We start from the raw sequence: 15,319 nt of genomic DNA, 5'->3' as shown, positions 1-15,319 counted from the left end.
TAGTTAATATCATCTAATTATAGGTCAGATCGGCATTTCTGTTGTTAAATGAATCCACTGAGGGTCTTGAGAACATATCAGACTTTGCCACTGGTTCATTTGGAGGCATAGTGCACCCACCAACCTCAGGGATCCTGGCGTGACAAATAAGAGAATGATCTCAATATTTGCTGTTCTGTGCCTCCCAAGAAACTCTGTTGTATACTGAAAGTTAGCATCATTGCCTTGTTCTCTCCAAGATCAAGCTTTATATTTTCATATAGGGAAACAAGTGAATTCAATACAAAGTTAGGTTAGGTTAGAATCTAACCTAACCAACTTTGTATTGAATTCAGTATAAAAATGTCATGCCTGCCCCCTGGGGCCCCCAGCACCAATTGCAAACTGTTTGGCGATTTACCAATTTTTTTTTAAAGTATGCTCTACAATGCAACATTTTAACCCATTATTTTTACATATGGGTTACATATGCGCTTGGTCGCTATGGCCCTCATTACGACCCTGGCGGAAATCGAAAAAACGATGGCGGAAATGCAATACCGCCATCGAATACCGCCCGTTGCGATTATGACCCGTCACCGTAAAGTACGATGCCATTAGCGACACCGTAGTGAACGCCAACGCTAACTGCACCAAGTACGCGCACGCGCGCACTGCGAAACCGTAATTACCACCATGGCGCAACGGTACGGGAATTCTGACCCTAGCGGACATGTTCCTAACGCCATCAAGCATGGCGGAAAGTACCATTCCGCCATGGTGAGAAGTACGGCATCGCAAACCAACCGTAAAAGGCCTTACTGAGTGCCTGTACACCACTCCCTGGCCACATTGCACAACTCCACGTAGGTGCAATGAAGTCAAACAATGCAACCAGTGAAATGTACAAGTCACCCATGCATGCCAACGAACAAATGAATGTAGGGGCTCCAAGTGCCTTGTGAGTGGCCATCCATATTAGCCATGGCACCATTGCCGTACTGATGCAGCACAGGCATGTGAAGCCCCAAGTACAGCAACATGAACTGAAAACTGAGACAAACAAAAACAGGCCCCCCATCGCTTGACACCAGTGCAAGGCAACATACAAAGCAGTATCCTGAGTGAGACTGCACCAGCCCTGTACTCCTGCCAGTAAACAAACCAACCAGCAGCATAAGCATGTACCACACAAGTTGGCAGAGTGACTGAGCAGCCAGGCACATCTCAAGAGGGGCCAATGGGAGTAGCAGGGCACAGATGGCACGAATACAGAAGCCATTCCAATGGACATGACCTCAGTCTCCCTCAAAGAAACACACACAAACACAGGCACCTGTGACCAGCCATATTCTGAAAATCACATCATTCCACCAATCCACCTGGCTGACCGGCATCTGTTACACAAAAGCCAATCCCCCTCCCATGAGCATGACATCATTAAAACAGTCATAATGGCAGCCCCTATCCCTGACCTTACTGGCCTTCGTAGGCAGACGTGCCCAGTACAGTACCACGCAACTATGCTCAGAAGGCCGAACCCAAAGCAGATCTCCTCACAAAACATCGCTCCACAAATAGGAATATGCTACATAACTTGCAAAGAATAATGCTACAAGGTCAATATCATAATCAAAATTTAATGCACAACCAAATCACCCGGGCCATACAGCTATTAGGTCATGAACTCCAAATCATATCTCATAATTGTGGGCTGCATCCGCAATAAATGACCAGCTTCTTCTTGTGTGACGCCCTGTTCCTCCATGGTACACAGCGGCTACATCCACGTTCAAAAAGGCAACATGGAAGCGCCTAGAACCGCAGGGCCGCGCCATTAGGTAGCCACTAGTCCAGCTGAAAGCTCGAAATGTTGCTCCTAGCCACTAGTACTGCGTAAGGGCATGTGGGCCATTGGCGATCGTCCCATAAGATCGTAATGGTGCTCCACTGATTAACACGAAGCAGCAGGTGTCAGGAGTAAAAGCCATCTGCAGGAGTGGCATACAGATGGCAGCGGCAAAAGGGGAGGAGATACCTGTCACCCAAATGAAACGAAAAAGAATAGTATGGGCATCTGAACTCCATTTGAATTACTCACTTCAAAGATCACACTAAATCCACAGCCATATGCATGCTAGCCCACTCAAAAGGATTATTCGCACCCAATAATCACTTGCGAATCATAACCATATAAATCGAGGTGAAAACACTATTACAAACGAGTGTTTGTGTGCATGCGTCTGTTAAAACAGAATCCATTAGATGGGATTAGTAACGTGCATAGACACAAGTGTTTGAAGGCGCGTCGAGACAGGGAGGGTTCAACAAGGACAGATAGACGATGGTCCCACTATGGCAGCCCTGCATCACATAGCGCAGAGGAAGTTGATAGATTCCAAAAAGCCATGTACATGGCAGACTCTCTATTAAATCATCTGTCCATGCATCCATACATCATTCCCTCATCCCGGTATAAAAACGCCTGATTATTTACTCACATAACATTAGAAATTTCCATTGATTCTGTGCTAAATGCAGTCTGCAAAATCCACTGTGCTCCAGGCCGGAATTCTAGTGTTGTGAAGTAACATGTATTTGGGAACGTCCTGCCTTATCCTCCACTACGCTATTGCGCATCCCATACTATTCATATCAATCATTGCATTCTCGGCATGGCCCCTGTCCCAAGGACATTAAACAATAGAACTTTCTATCTGCAGTCAGACCTGTGGGCGTCTCCTCGCCGCTAGCTGGAAACCGAAAGCGCTGTCCTTCGAATTCCTCATTTGCAACATCACGTCGAAAAGGCATCTGTGACCGTTAGAAATCACAAATCCATCCATTTAGTGCGGCAGTGTGTGAAAATGGCAACTGGCTACACTCACAAATGGGACGCCCCGCCCGTCGGTGAACCGCGGTACAGCGCTGCATGAGGGTCTACCGTTAATCGAGTACTACATTCCACGGACCCTTCACAAGTATGTTCCCGACTACAAAGATAGTATGTGAAACAATGGGAGCATAGCAGATTTAACATATGAAGCAAGATCTCACTGCCATCGGGATGAAATACATGATTGTAATAGCAAGATGCCATGCGTCGATTTGCAGCATTGTGTGCGGGACGTGCTCGCCCAAAGGGGATTGCAGCTTGCACAGGTGGAATGAATCACCACAGGTGGAGGCTATACAGCTTGGAAACACATAAATTGCACACCCAACCCCCTCCCACAACCACACCCACTCCAAAATGCTACCGGCCGGACTTGCGGTGTTGGCCCTGGGGGACCTGATAGCACTGCAAGTACTCCAACTACAAGAAGAAGAAGAACACCAACTACTACAACAACCGGCCGCACAGAGGAGACGCAGGAGGAGGAGGAGGGCAAGGCAGGGCCAGCAAGGCCCACCAGCACAGCCACTACCACCACGCAGGCAGCCCGCAATCCCACGCCTCCGGGCACATCCGTTCAACCTCACTGATGAGCAGATCCACACCCTCTACCGTTTGGACCGGGACACCATAACCACCATTGTGGACATGACACACGCTGACCTTGTCAGCATGATAGATAGCCCAACCGCCATCCCACCCCTACTGAAGGTGGTGTCTGTACTCCACTTCCTGGCCACAGGCACCTACCAGCACACAGTCGGACAGTTGCATGGCATTTCACAGCCACTGTTGTCACGGACACTATTGCAAGTGCTCGATGCCCTCCTGAAGCACGCAGACGACTACATCTCTCTACCACGCTCGGAGCAGGAAATTACGAACACAAAAGTGGGATTCCATGCACTTGCCGGCATACCGGGTTGCATTGGTGCCATCGACTGCACCCATGTGGAATTGGTTGTCCCACATGCCATGGAGGCCCAGTACCGCAACCGAAAACAATATCATTCTCTTAATGTACAAATGGTGTGTGACTCAAACAGGATCATTACACATTGTTGTGCCCGATTTCCTGGATCAACCCATGATTCCATGGTCTTACGGAACTCTACAATACCACGCTACATGGAGCGACATGCAGGGAACAGATCCTGGCTACTCGGTGAGTCTCATTTCATGCATGATAATGTGGGGTATGTGATGCGGCAATGACCTGCCAGGAAGGGGGGGGGGGTGCTTACATAGCTATGTCATTCCTCAAACATCCTTTATTGTCCACATACAGGTGATGCCGGGTATCCACTGAAGAGATGGCTCCTTACACCACTCCGGAACCCACAGGACCAGCATGAGGAGGACTACAACCATGCCCACTCACATACCCGTGTAGTCATAGAACAGGCATTCGGCCTACTGAAGGGTCGTTTCCGCTGCCTCAGCAGGTCTGGCGGGGCACTCCTGTACCGCCATGAGAAGGTTGCTAAGATGGTCATGGCATGTGTCATGCTACACAACATGTGCATACGTAGAAATGTGCCCATGCCCCCTGACGCAGAACTGCACGCACCAGAATATGGTCATGATGTGGGTGGGGATGTGGCAGAACCTCAAGGAGTCCGCGAGGCACAGGAGGGCCGTGAAATTCGTCAGATTATCATAGATTCATGCTTCTAGCACTCACGCCTGGTGGTTGATACATGGACACGGGAGTTGTGGCACTGTGTGTGTCTGGAACATGCACAATATGAACTGTACGCCTATGATGGCCTCGTACACAAAGATCAATGTCCACACATCTCATTGGATGATTGTGAAATGTTTATAGCAAATGTGAAATTGTGTTACACACCCCATCGACCCGCCACCCAAGTAAGCCCAACACACCCCCTCCACCCTCCTACCTCCCCCCCGAACACCAGTGTCCAAGGATGCTCATTGTCAGTGGGCAGACGCTATTGCAAGCCCCCTCTCCGGGTATCAGGGGCACCCCTGCCTGTGGAGCGCAGGTTCCTCCCAGATCTACGTTGGGGGCTGCCCTGGACGGAACTTGCAACGGATGATGTCTCTGCCTGCTCACGTCCATGCATGTCCCTAAGGGTTTGTGAGAGCTCAGTGAGCACACGGCGCACAGCGGCAAGTTCAGCACATACGTCTTTGGACGTCGCATGCAGTTCCCCCCTCAGGCTCTCGGTGCTTCTCTCCATTTGTACTCTCAGGCTCTCGGTGCTTCTCTCCATTTGTTCTCTCAGGCTCTCGGTGCTTCTCTCCATTTGTTCTCTCAGGCTCTCGGTGCTTCTCTCCATTTCTGCCCTTAGTGTCTCTGTACATGTTTCTATGGCTGCCTTGGTACCCCCACATTCATCAGCATGGTCCTTGAGGAGCGTGGCCAGTTGCTGCTGTTGCACGATCACCTGGTCGAGGGACTGTTGCCTCTGCTGGGCCATGGCCATTTGCGGTGGTGTCACAGAGGGGCTGATCACCTCATGTTGCCTTGACAGAGGGCTTGTGGGGGATGGCCAGTCGTCGTCTTGTGAGTGCCCCTGCGTGGTATCCTCATGTTGTACGGGATGAAACAAACAGGGGGATTGAGACAGGTCATGGATGGATCGTACATCGACATCACCGTTTTCTGTGTCGGAGCATGCTGCCATTAATGCAGTGTCACCTATGGTGCTGCTGCCACCAGAAGCAGTGCCTTCTGTGGCATCCATTGGGGGGGCCTGTGGTGGTGGTGGTGTTGTGGCCATGCTGGCTGCTGGGGTGCCTGTTGAAGTCCCCTCCTGTGTGCTGCCACTTGATTTGTGCTGCTGCCGTGTCTTGATGCGTGCAGCTGAGGTGGAGGGTCTTTGGCCGTTGGTCTTGGCCCTCTTTGCAGGTGTGCTGGTAGGGGTGTCCTGGAGCTCGTCGTTTGAATCGGACCCTGTGGTGGAGTAAAGGAGGGCGAGCGTTATTAATGGGTCTGTGGAAATTGGAATGGCAATGTATCACATGCATTGGGGTGGTACCTGAGGGTGATTTGGGTCAGGGCCTTGGAGGTGGTTTCATTTTTGTGTGGATTGAGGGTGCAGTTGTATTGCAGCCTGCAGTTAGGGGGTGCCTGCTGCACGTGTAGAGGGTGTTTTTAGGAATTTTAATTATTTATTTATTTAATTTGACTTTTAATGTCCGCTATCAGGCCAATGTGAGTGGACGTTCTCCTGGACATGTGTTTCTGTTGCACTATGTGGACACATGGTACTTCACATGATTGAACATTGTGGTTTTAGCATAGTTTTATTTGGGCCACCTACCTGATTCTTCGGATGTCTGCACTCCTTTCTCCATCTCTCCGACTCCCTCTATGGTCTCCATTCCAATGGTGGAGGCACAGATTTCTTCCCAGGGGGTCAGCTTGATGGGTGATTCCGATCCTCCCCCGGTAGCTGTGGCAATGTTACGGTTGGCGGATAGTATGCGCCGTACGCGTATCCGCAAGTCGTCCCATCGCTTTCTGCATTGCTGTGGGTTGCGGGGTGCGGTCCCCACCGCACTTACCCGCTGTGCCACCAGGGCCCATATGGCCTTCTTGTTCGCAAGTGCCGTCCTGGTCATTTGCGTCGAGAAGACGACGGCAGCATTCTCCTGGAGTGTCTCTGTGAGCACCGTGAGTTCCTCACGTGAGAAGTGGACCTGCCGCTTGCGGTCGCACGCTTTTTTCGCTACTTTTCCCATTGTTTTGGTTTCACTAGGGTGGATGACGGGTTGGGATGTCTCTCAGGGTAGTGTTTTTAATGGTTGTGTGAATGTTCTGGTTTTATAGGTGTACGGCGTGCTGTTTCCCGTTCCGGGACCATGTTTTTGTTTCCGTTTCCGTATATTTACGGTCACCGTATTTTCCGATTGCCGCTTTTTACGGTGACCGCTATGTCCGGTGGCGGAATTGCACCTAGGTCGCCGTACGACGGCGGTGAGGGGCGTTTTGGGGACTTTTCCGCCATCGCGGACTTTGCACTTCCGCCAAGGCGTAGTGCTCGTGCCCGATGGGTCAGAATTAGCCGCACTTTACTCTGTCGTGCCATGGCGGAAACGCTATTTACGCTATGGCGGTCAGGTCAGTTGCTTTCCGCCAGGGTCGTAATGAGGGCCTATGTCATTTTTGAGGGAAATAGTTATGCCCCTCCACTTAAAAAATTTGCCAGCCGCAACTGCCCCTCGGACTGTGTCGGTAACGGGATGGGGGGAGCCCAGGGACTGTGGAGGGAGCAGGATGGGCGAGAACCATGGGATAGTGGTGGGAGCAGAGTGGGGAGAGCCCAGGGTGTGTGATAGGGTGGAGAGAGCGCAGGGACAAGGTAGGAGTGGGATGAGGGAGCCCAGCGACTGTCATGGGAGCTGTTGGGGGAGGAAAGCGATAAGTAGGCGCACTACCTTATGCTTTCTATGAGAAATAAAGTTTCTGAATACTGTGTAGTAATTAGATATTTTCAGGTGCAGGGAGGAAAAGTGACCCTGGCACAGGATCACTACAACGTATACGTAGGCAAAGAAAAGAGGATCCAAAGATAGGAGCCCTCCCGTCCTCTGCATTCTATTTTAAATCCATCAATAGATGGTTCATCAAAGTCAAATAAACTGGTTGTTGTAGTTCTAAAGTATATATATTTTATAAACAACAAAGATGTTCATTCATCTATTAAAAAAAAGCAACGCAATTACTCTACATTTCAAAATATTCTCGACAGAATTTCCATGGAGAGCCATCAAAAAACACTGTGGAATTCTCCATAGTGACCCACTACTCGAAAACTATTTCCCAAATCCCCAATGATGGCCTTTAAAAGAGGCCGAAATTTGAGAGACAAACTAGTGAGAGCGGAGAGACCCCCTAAAGAAAAACAAACATTGTTGCAAACAAGAAAGAAGGGCACATTCCCATGCTTGGGATGCTCCCACTGCAACAATGTAACCAAGGGTGATAGCATAACACATCCCCAGTCGGGCAAAAAACTCAAATTACGAGACTACGCTACCTGCATGTCAACAGGGGTTATTTATGCAATCAAATGCCCCTGTGGTAAACTGTATGTGGGCCAAACTACAGTTTGGTTGTTTCTAATCTCCAGGCAGACATCTAGGAAATGCAGAGATGGTGTTCCTACTTCCATTGTGAATTTCAGACAAAATATTAATATGGAAACGATTTATCGATGATATCTTTGGGATTTGGTGTGGTACTAAAGATGAATTGACCACTTTCTTTAACTTTTTTAATTCAGTACATCAAAGCATTAAATTCACAATGGAAGTAGGAACACAATCTCTACATTTCCTAGATGTCTGCCTGGAGATCCGAAACAACCAAATTGAGACCAATGTCTACCTCCAACCAACCGATGTTAATAATTTACTACATTTTCCTAGCTTTCATCCAAAGTCAATGTTGGGTAGTTTACCATATCGCCAAATTCTGAGATTGAAGAGGATTGTCTCGGATCCAGCGGGACTTTATGTCAAATGCGCTAAATTGTTGGACAAATTTGCAAAGAGGGGCTACCCACAGTCTGTTTTAGAGGAAGCCAAGGAGAGATCATCCAGTGTGAGCAAGGAGCAACTACTCACACCAAAGATCAAGAACAAAGAGACAGCGTTACTCTACATTTCAAAGTATTCGACAGAATTTCCATGGAGAGCCATCAAAAAACACTGTGGAATTCTCCATAGTTACCCACTACTTGAAAAACTATTTCCCAAATCCCCAATGATGGCCTTTAAAAGAGGCCAGAATTTGAGAGACAAACTAATGAGAGCGGAGAGACCCCCTAAAGAAAAACAAACATTCTTGCAAACAAGAAAGAAGGGCACATTCCCATGCTTGGGATGCTCCCACTGCAACAATGTAACCAAGGGTGATAGCATAACACATCCCCAGTCGGGCAAAAACACAAATTACGAAACTACACTACCTGCATGTCAACAGGGTTATTTATGCAATCAAATGCCCCTGTGGTAAACTGTATGTGGGTCAAACTACAAGAGCGGTCAAAGAAAGAATAACCAAACACAAATCTAACATCAGGTGTAATAACATAAAATCTCCATTGGCAAGATACTTCACAGAATACCACCATACTGTAGCCCAGATCAAATTCCAGATTTTGGAAGTAGTCAAGAAACCACACAGAGGGGGAGATTATCAATCAATTCTCTCACGCAGGAAAAAGTTTTGGATACACCTCCTAGATACATTAAATCCACAAGGTCTTAATGAAGAGTTTTCCCTGAGGTGCTTTATCTGATTATCTGACGGATGACAGACCTTTATTTTTTTTATCTTCTGTTTAATTATGTTGACTGTATAATTTTGCACAGTTTTTTCCTATTTTTTCCCATTACTGTAAAGCCTCATTTCGATTGGGAAACACCCCAGAGGCAATTGCTGGGTCTACTGGGGAGATTAAGCTGGTATAAATGTTAAATGTGAGTAAAAGATGTTCTATATGAGACGTTACAGGTGCCATACACTGTTCCTGACAGTGGAACAACTGTTAAAATATATTCAGTCCGGGGTATGTTTACCAGCCCACTGTTCACAATAAGACCTTATTTATGAGTACTTGACATGTTCTTGACAGTGGAACAACTGTTATAATATATTCAGTCCGGGGGTGTGTTGACCGGCCCACTGTCCATAATTAAGTCCTTATCTATGAGTACTTATTATGTCTTATTTCATGCACATGAATGAATATAAAATAACCCACATAAGTTATATAGCATGGTCTCCACTGTGGTCAGAGTGTAATTTTCAAACTCGTGCATCAAGGCAAATGTCTACCACCCCGCCCATTCTCATTACAAACATAGTCACACAGTAGTTTTTTCATTACTCTTACTTCATTTTACAACAATATTAGATTTGATTAATAATTGTATCACGTTGATAAAAGCTTATTAATGAGCTTTCTGGATGTTCCAAGATGGCGCCCACATATACACCTTCAATATATCATCATGGGCATAGAGATCCAGAATAGTCCGTTTTCTATGGTTATGAACACGCATACAGATGGAGATGGTCTTAGTATGCGTTGTGCTTGCCGACAACTAAGAGGGTTGCCAGGGTTACGAGGAAACCCACCGCGGCACGAACGAGGAGCGCATCTATCTGATTTGGATTACGCGCGACCACAGGGAGAAACGCAGAGTAGAACGAACATTTTTCATCCACGGCCGTGGATTTCTACAATAATACCGCAGAGGTAAACAGGAGATAGTATAGATATTGGTGTATTCACTGATTCTCATAGCCCCAGGAAGGTTTTTTGCAATAGAGCTCACTACTCGTTCTCTTTATTTTCTCATTTTTTTCTGCACAGAATACCCCAATTGTCTCTGTGTTGACAGCGCCTATAACGCCAAGATTTTTAAGCAAGACGAGACATAGCACTCTTATTTTTCTTCAAACCTCTAAACTTGAGAGGTAAGCCATTTTACCATCTATGGCAATTTTTTAACGTAGCAGGATATCTTAGTTTTGCATTTTGTCTCCTTCAAACGTTTGGTTACAGTTTCTAATATTACAGGCTGTAAAGTATCTTTGGTTTTATTGATTATGCATTTTTGAGAGTAAACAGTACTTACGACATTGCAGGTATTTTAGTCGAAAAATTCTCTTTGACTTTAGCTGCTCAGAACACTGAAGAGAGGAACATTGTTTCTAACCGTAGTGGAACACACCATTCCGCCATTTCTAAGGCGAAAATACATACTTCACTTTCTCTAAAATCAAGGTATGCCAACCCTACACTATTTTAATTGGGAGTTGCTTTAATAACTATATGGCTTCTTAACTGATTAATTTGGGACGTGTATTGGGTATACCAGTGCACACTGGCTGCAGTGGTGGCCTCTGAAGACTAAAACAACTACGACCCTCATGCTAGAATGTCGTTCTGAATTGTACTCAGAATGTTATATTAATACTTATACAACCAATTGGCAATGTTATGCACAGCTTGTCACTCCTTTGTAGATACATGATGTTTATGGGAAGAATACATGATTGAAACAGTCTTCATTTACTTTTTTGTTCTCTAGTTCAAACCACTTGGCTCAAGAAGAAGGGATGCTTATCCCGAAACGCGTCGGCCACTTTTGAATTGTATACATGGATTACCATTGCTTATCATCATATTCTGTTGACAACCAATTTGGCTTTTGTATTTTTAAGTTTCAATGGTGAATTTAAATTAAAATTTCGTTGCTTTTTTTAATAGATGAATTAACATCTTTGTTATTTATAAATTATATATACTTTAGAACTACAACAAGCTGGTGGGGGAGCCCAGGGACTATACTGGGAGTAGGGTGCGGTGACGGTGAGCAATACATACTGTCCATTTGGCATTTTTTTGGGGGGGGGGCTGGCCTGCCCAAATTTTGCTCAGGGGGGCCCAGGCCCAAACAGTTTGAAGACCACTGGATAAGGTGAAGCAGTAGTCATAGGGACTGTATTTGCATCATGGCCGGTTTTACTGCACAAGTCATATACATTTCCTGGGTGAATCAGGCAGGTAATTATAGGTTTACGTGCCCCAGGCACTCGTTTTGCTCCTTCTACTCCAACTGCACTTGGGGAGTGCTTTTGTGCACCCACTTTGCGAGTCGTGCCTGTTGAAATTCAGTCAGCCTCCACATTCTTCCAATCACGGGTCGGTGCTCGCAGAAACAACGCCAGAGCCTGTTCCCACAACTGCACTTGGCGAGTCAACTTTGCACGCTGTGCCCTGTTGAAATTCACCCCTCCCACCATTCACGTTCCTCCAATCACGGCTAAGGCCTAACATCTTTCCAGAGTTTCGACACTCTACCCTGTTTCGAAAGTGTAAGTCTTAGATCAGCTGGGATCACAGGTTAAACACAAAGTTCTGAATCTCCCCTCTTAGCCTACCGACGTGTATGTCGAGAATTACAAGCTTAGACCTAAATGCTACATTCCAATCTCTAAGGGGTGTCTTAACTTATTGAATTGTGTTTCCTGACAGGATGGTGTCCCTTGACCTACTACCATCTAGAAGGTTGGGACAGTGGGACAGTCCCTGTGAGACATAGGATAGGACTGGAAAGGTCCTGGATGGAGAACACTATAGCCTGAAGGCACCCACCTCACACTGCTTACCAGAGTGCATCATAGCTATTCAGAAGGTTAAGGGGGGGGGGGGAGTCCAAACTCTGTGAACAGTTAATCCGCGGGCTTTCTAAGAGGTAGCAGTGTGCCATTAAAAGGATAGAAGCTTTTCTGAGAAATCTCAGTTTAATTTCATTTTAAGTATAGCAACCCTTCCAACATGTGCTCCCATCAAAAGTATGGCAGGTGTGTTAAGACGTTTTGGAACTGTCCCAATAATGAAAAGTAGTTCTGATGGGAATTTATACTCTGCTATTAAAAGAAAAACATCCTTTTTAGACGCGCAGGTATGGTCTCATTAAAAAAGTACGGTGGTGGCACTGTTAAGTGCTTGTATTTCACCAAATGAAATAATAGGCAGCATGGTCCCATTAAAAAGCTAGTGTGAGGCTGCTGTGATTTGCTGGCACTGCGCCAACTAAAATAATATGAACCATGCGGGAAAGTGCACGTACGGTCCCATTGAAAAGGTACGGTTTGTGCTGCTGGGAAATGCTGTCAGTGAACTAAATGAAACAATAGGAGCCAAGCTGAAAAGTGCAGCTAAAGACGCATTAAAAAGGTACAGCAGTGCTGCTGTGAAATGCTGGTGCTACAAATAATGAAATAATAGGAGCCGTGCTGGAAAATGCGGGTACAACCTCATTTAAAAAAAAGGCACGGCTGTGCTGCTGTGAAATGCTGTTAGTGCACTAAATGAAATAGTAGGAGGCGTGCTGGAAAGTGTGTGTACTGGCCAAGTACGCCTATAGCAGCACTGCTGAAAGTACTGTTATTGCTCCATTGCAAGTACAGCAGCCCTGCATAGACTGCCAGGCAGCCTCTCACACTGCCCGCCAGTCTAATTTACACTTGCTAAGGCGGGCAAAAGGGAGTTTAGACTGCCCAGTGAATCCATGCTCTCTCAGTTGAGACTTCCAACATACATTTGACCCTTTATATATTATATTGTATTTGTCAATGTGTGCTGAACCTGTGTTTGAAGAGTTTGCCTTTACCTCTCTGCTCGCCTTTGGTGCCAGTAAGAGGAAGGTCTTCTGAGACTGCTGACTCCTTTCTCATGCCCAGAGAGGGACAGAATGCAGTCTCAAATGTAGAGGTCTGTGCTCCACCATATGAAATGGGGCAGGACACTATAGGAGAGTCAAATGAAAACACTCCCAACACACGAGCTGACAGCTTGATAATGCATTGTGTGTAAGGATGTTCAACCAATACCTGGCACTCCTTGTCCACTGCATCGCTGCTCCCTGCCCCAACTTTCAGTGCTATGCGGATGACACCCAGCTCATTTTCAGGTTACCCTCTACCTCCTCCTCTCCTCTCCTCCCCTCATCTCTGACTGTCTGTCTGCTATCCAGGAGTGGCGTGCCACCAATGACCTCTGCCTTAATGCCAGTAAGACTGAGATTCTCCTCATCGGCACACCTGCTCCCTCCTTCCCTGTAGATCTCTGGCCGGCCTCTCTTGGCCCTCTTCTGGCTCCCACCTGCAAGGCAAAAAACCTTGGGGTCATCTTCGACTCCACACTCCTTCTCTCTTCACATCTCGGATGTCTCTAAGAAGTCACAATACCAGCTGCACCTCCTCAGAGGTATTCTTCCTTTCCTCACCTTCCCCCAGAAGCTCACTGTCTCCATAGCTCTGGTTCTCTCTAGGCTGGACTATTGCAACAGCCTCTTTCTAAATCTGCCTGCTTCTACTCTCCGCCCTCTGCAACTTATCCAGACCAGGACTGTGAGACTTGTCCTTGGCCTCAAGCCCAGGGATCGTATCTCTCCAGGACTGAAATCTCTGCATTGGCTCCCAGTGGCTGCAAGGATTAAGTTCAAAACCCTCTGCATCGTCCACAAGGCCTTTTGGGGTCTCGGCCTCAATAACTTTGCTCATGCGCCTCCAACTCCCTCAGCGTCAGTCGCTTCTCCAAGCAACGAGTTGGTGGTAGATCTCTTTCTTCGGCGGGTGCCTCCCTCTGGAACAGCCTCCCTGTCTCCCTCAAACTTGAGGAGAACCATCTCCGGTTCCGGAAGCACCTCAAAACCTTTCTCTTGGCTTCTACTTTTTCTCCTGCTCTCATCTGCTGACCTCCTGGCTGTAACTTGAACTGCACTGGCTACCTGGACACCCTCTGATCTCGGGCCCAGGTCCTTCCCCCGCCAGCGTCACACACCTGCACTTCCCCTCTGGCATCCCCCACACTTGGGGACTGTTTCTGCATCCCTACAGTCCCCCTACCAGCCCTTGACACCTGATGCCCGCACTTACCCATACACTTGCCACATGCTGGCCGTTTACTTACTTATTGTTATCATCTTCCCAAGTACAGCACTGTCCCTTGCCACGCACTTCCGCGATCTGAATGACACCTGGCCTAGTAGGATCGCTGTCTGTCCTCCCTTTGTTCCCCTCCCTTGCCTCATCGCGCCTCGAAACACTTGTGTTTAGGCGCATTATAAATGCCATATCATATCAAGGAAATGTTAACAGGTGACAGCTCAGCCCTTCGTTGTCAGGAAGTTTATCCCCGCAGCATATGGGACGGCAGAGGGCAGAAAAAAGATGAATTGCCATTTTTGCTATAAAACAGTTGATGTCCTAACAAATTGCTTAAAAGAAAATAGAAAATTAGAATAGCATGAAACATATGCTGGCAATTATTTTTATTTATTTATTGATGCATTTATTTAAGCTTATTAAATGTACAAGAAAACCTTTGAACACATTCTAAATATTGTTATGTTATGTTGACTTACCGTACCGCACACCGTTAGCATTTTCATGGTCTGCAGGCGCTCACGTGGCTCTGTAAGAAAATGGGTTGGGTAGGTTAGCGAGGGAAGAGGATAGAGGTTGTGCTTTCCTGTTGGCGCTTGTAGTACGAGGCAAAACTGCTGTCTGTGTGTGTTATCTTTGTAAGTGTGTTTGGGTTGTGCGCACTGGGGTTATTGTGTTTGGAAGGGCAATGTCAAGTGACTGGGTTGTTAGTTTGCGGTAGTTGGTTCTTATGGCGGATGTGTAGGTTGTGAGTTTGTGTGAGGTGGGACTGGCCCGTCAGTTCGTGTGAGGTTTATTTTATTGTTAATTCATAATGCGCTTAATACCAGCAAGTGGTTTCTAAGCGTGGGATCGGGATTCAATCGGGATTCAAACCTGTGTTGCTTTCAAGACAAACGCTCTGCCCCTGAGCTATCCTATATGTGGGGTATGCTGGAAAGGAGCAAGGAACAGGGATGATTAGTGGTTGGTACGGCGTGTTCTTTATTGTTGGTTACAGA

The sequence above is a fragment of the Ambystoma mexicanum genome, chromosome 3q (genome assembly GCF_040938575.1).
Source record: "Ambystoma mexicanum isolate Mex_15411 chromosome 3q, UKY_AmexF1_1, whole genome shotgun sequence".
Taxonomy (NCBI): Eukaryota; Metazoa; Chordata; class Amphibia; order Caudata; family Ambystomatidae; genus Ambystoma; species Ambystoma mexicanum.
This window is presented reverse-complemented; position numbering follows the sequence as displayed.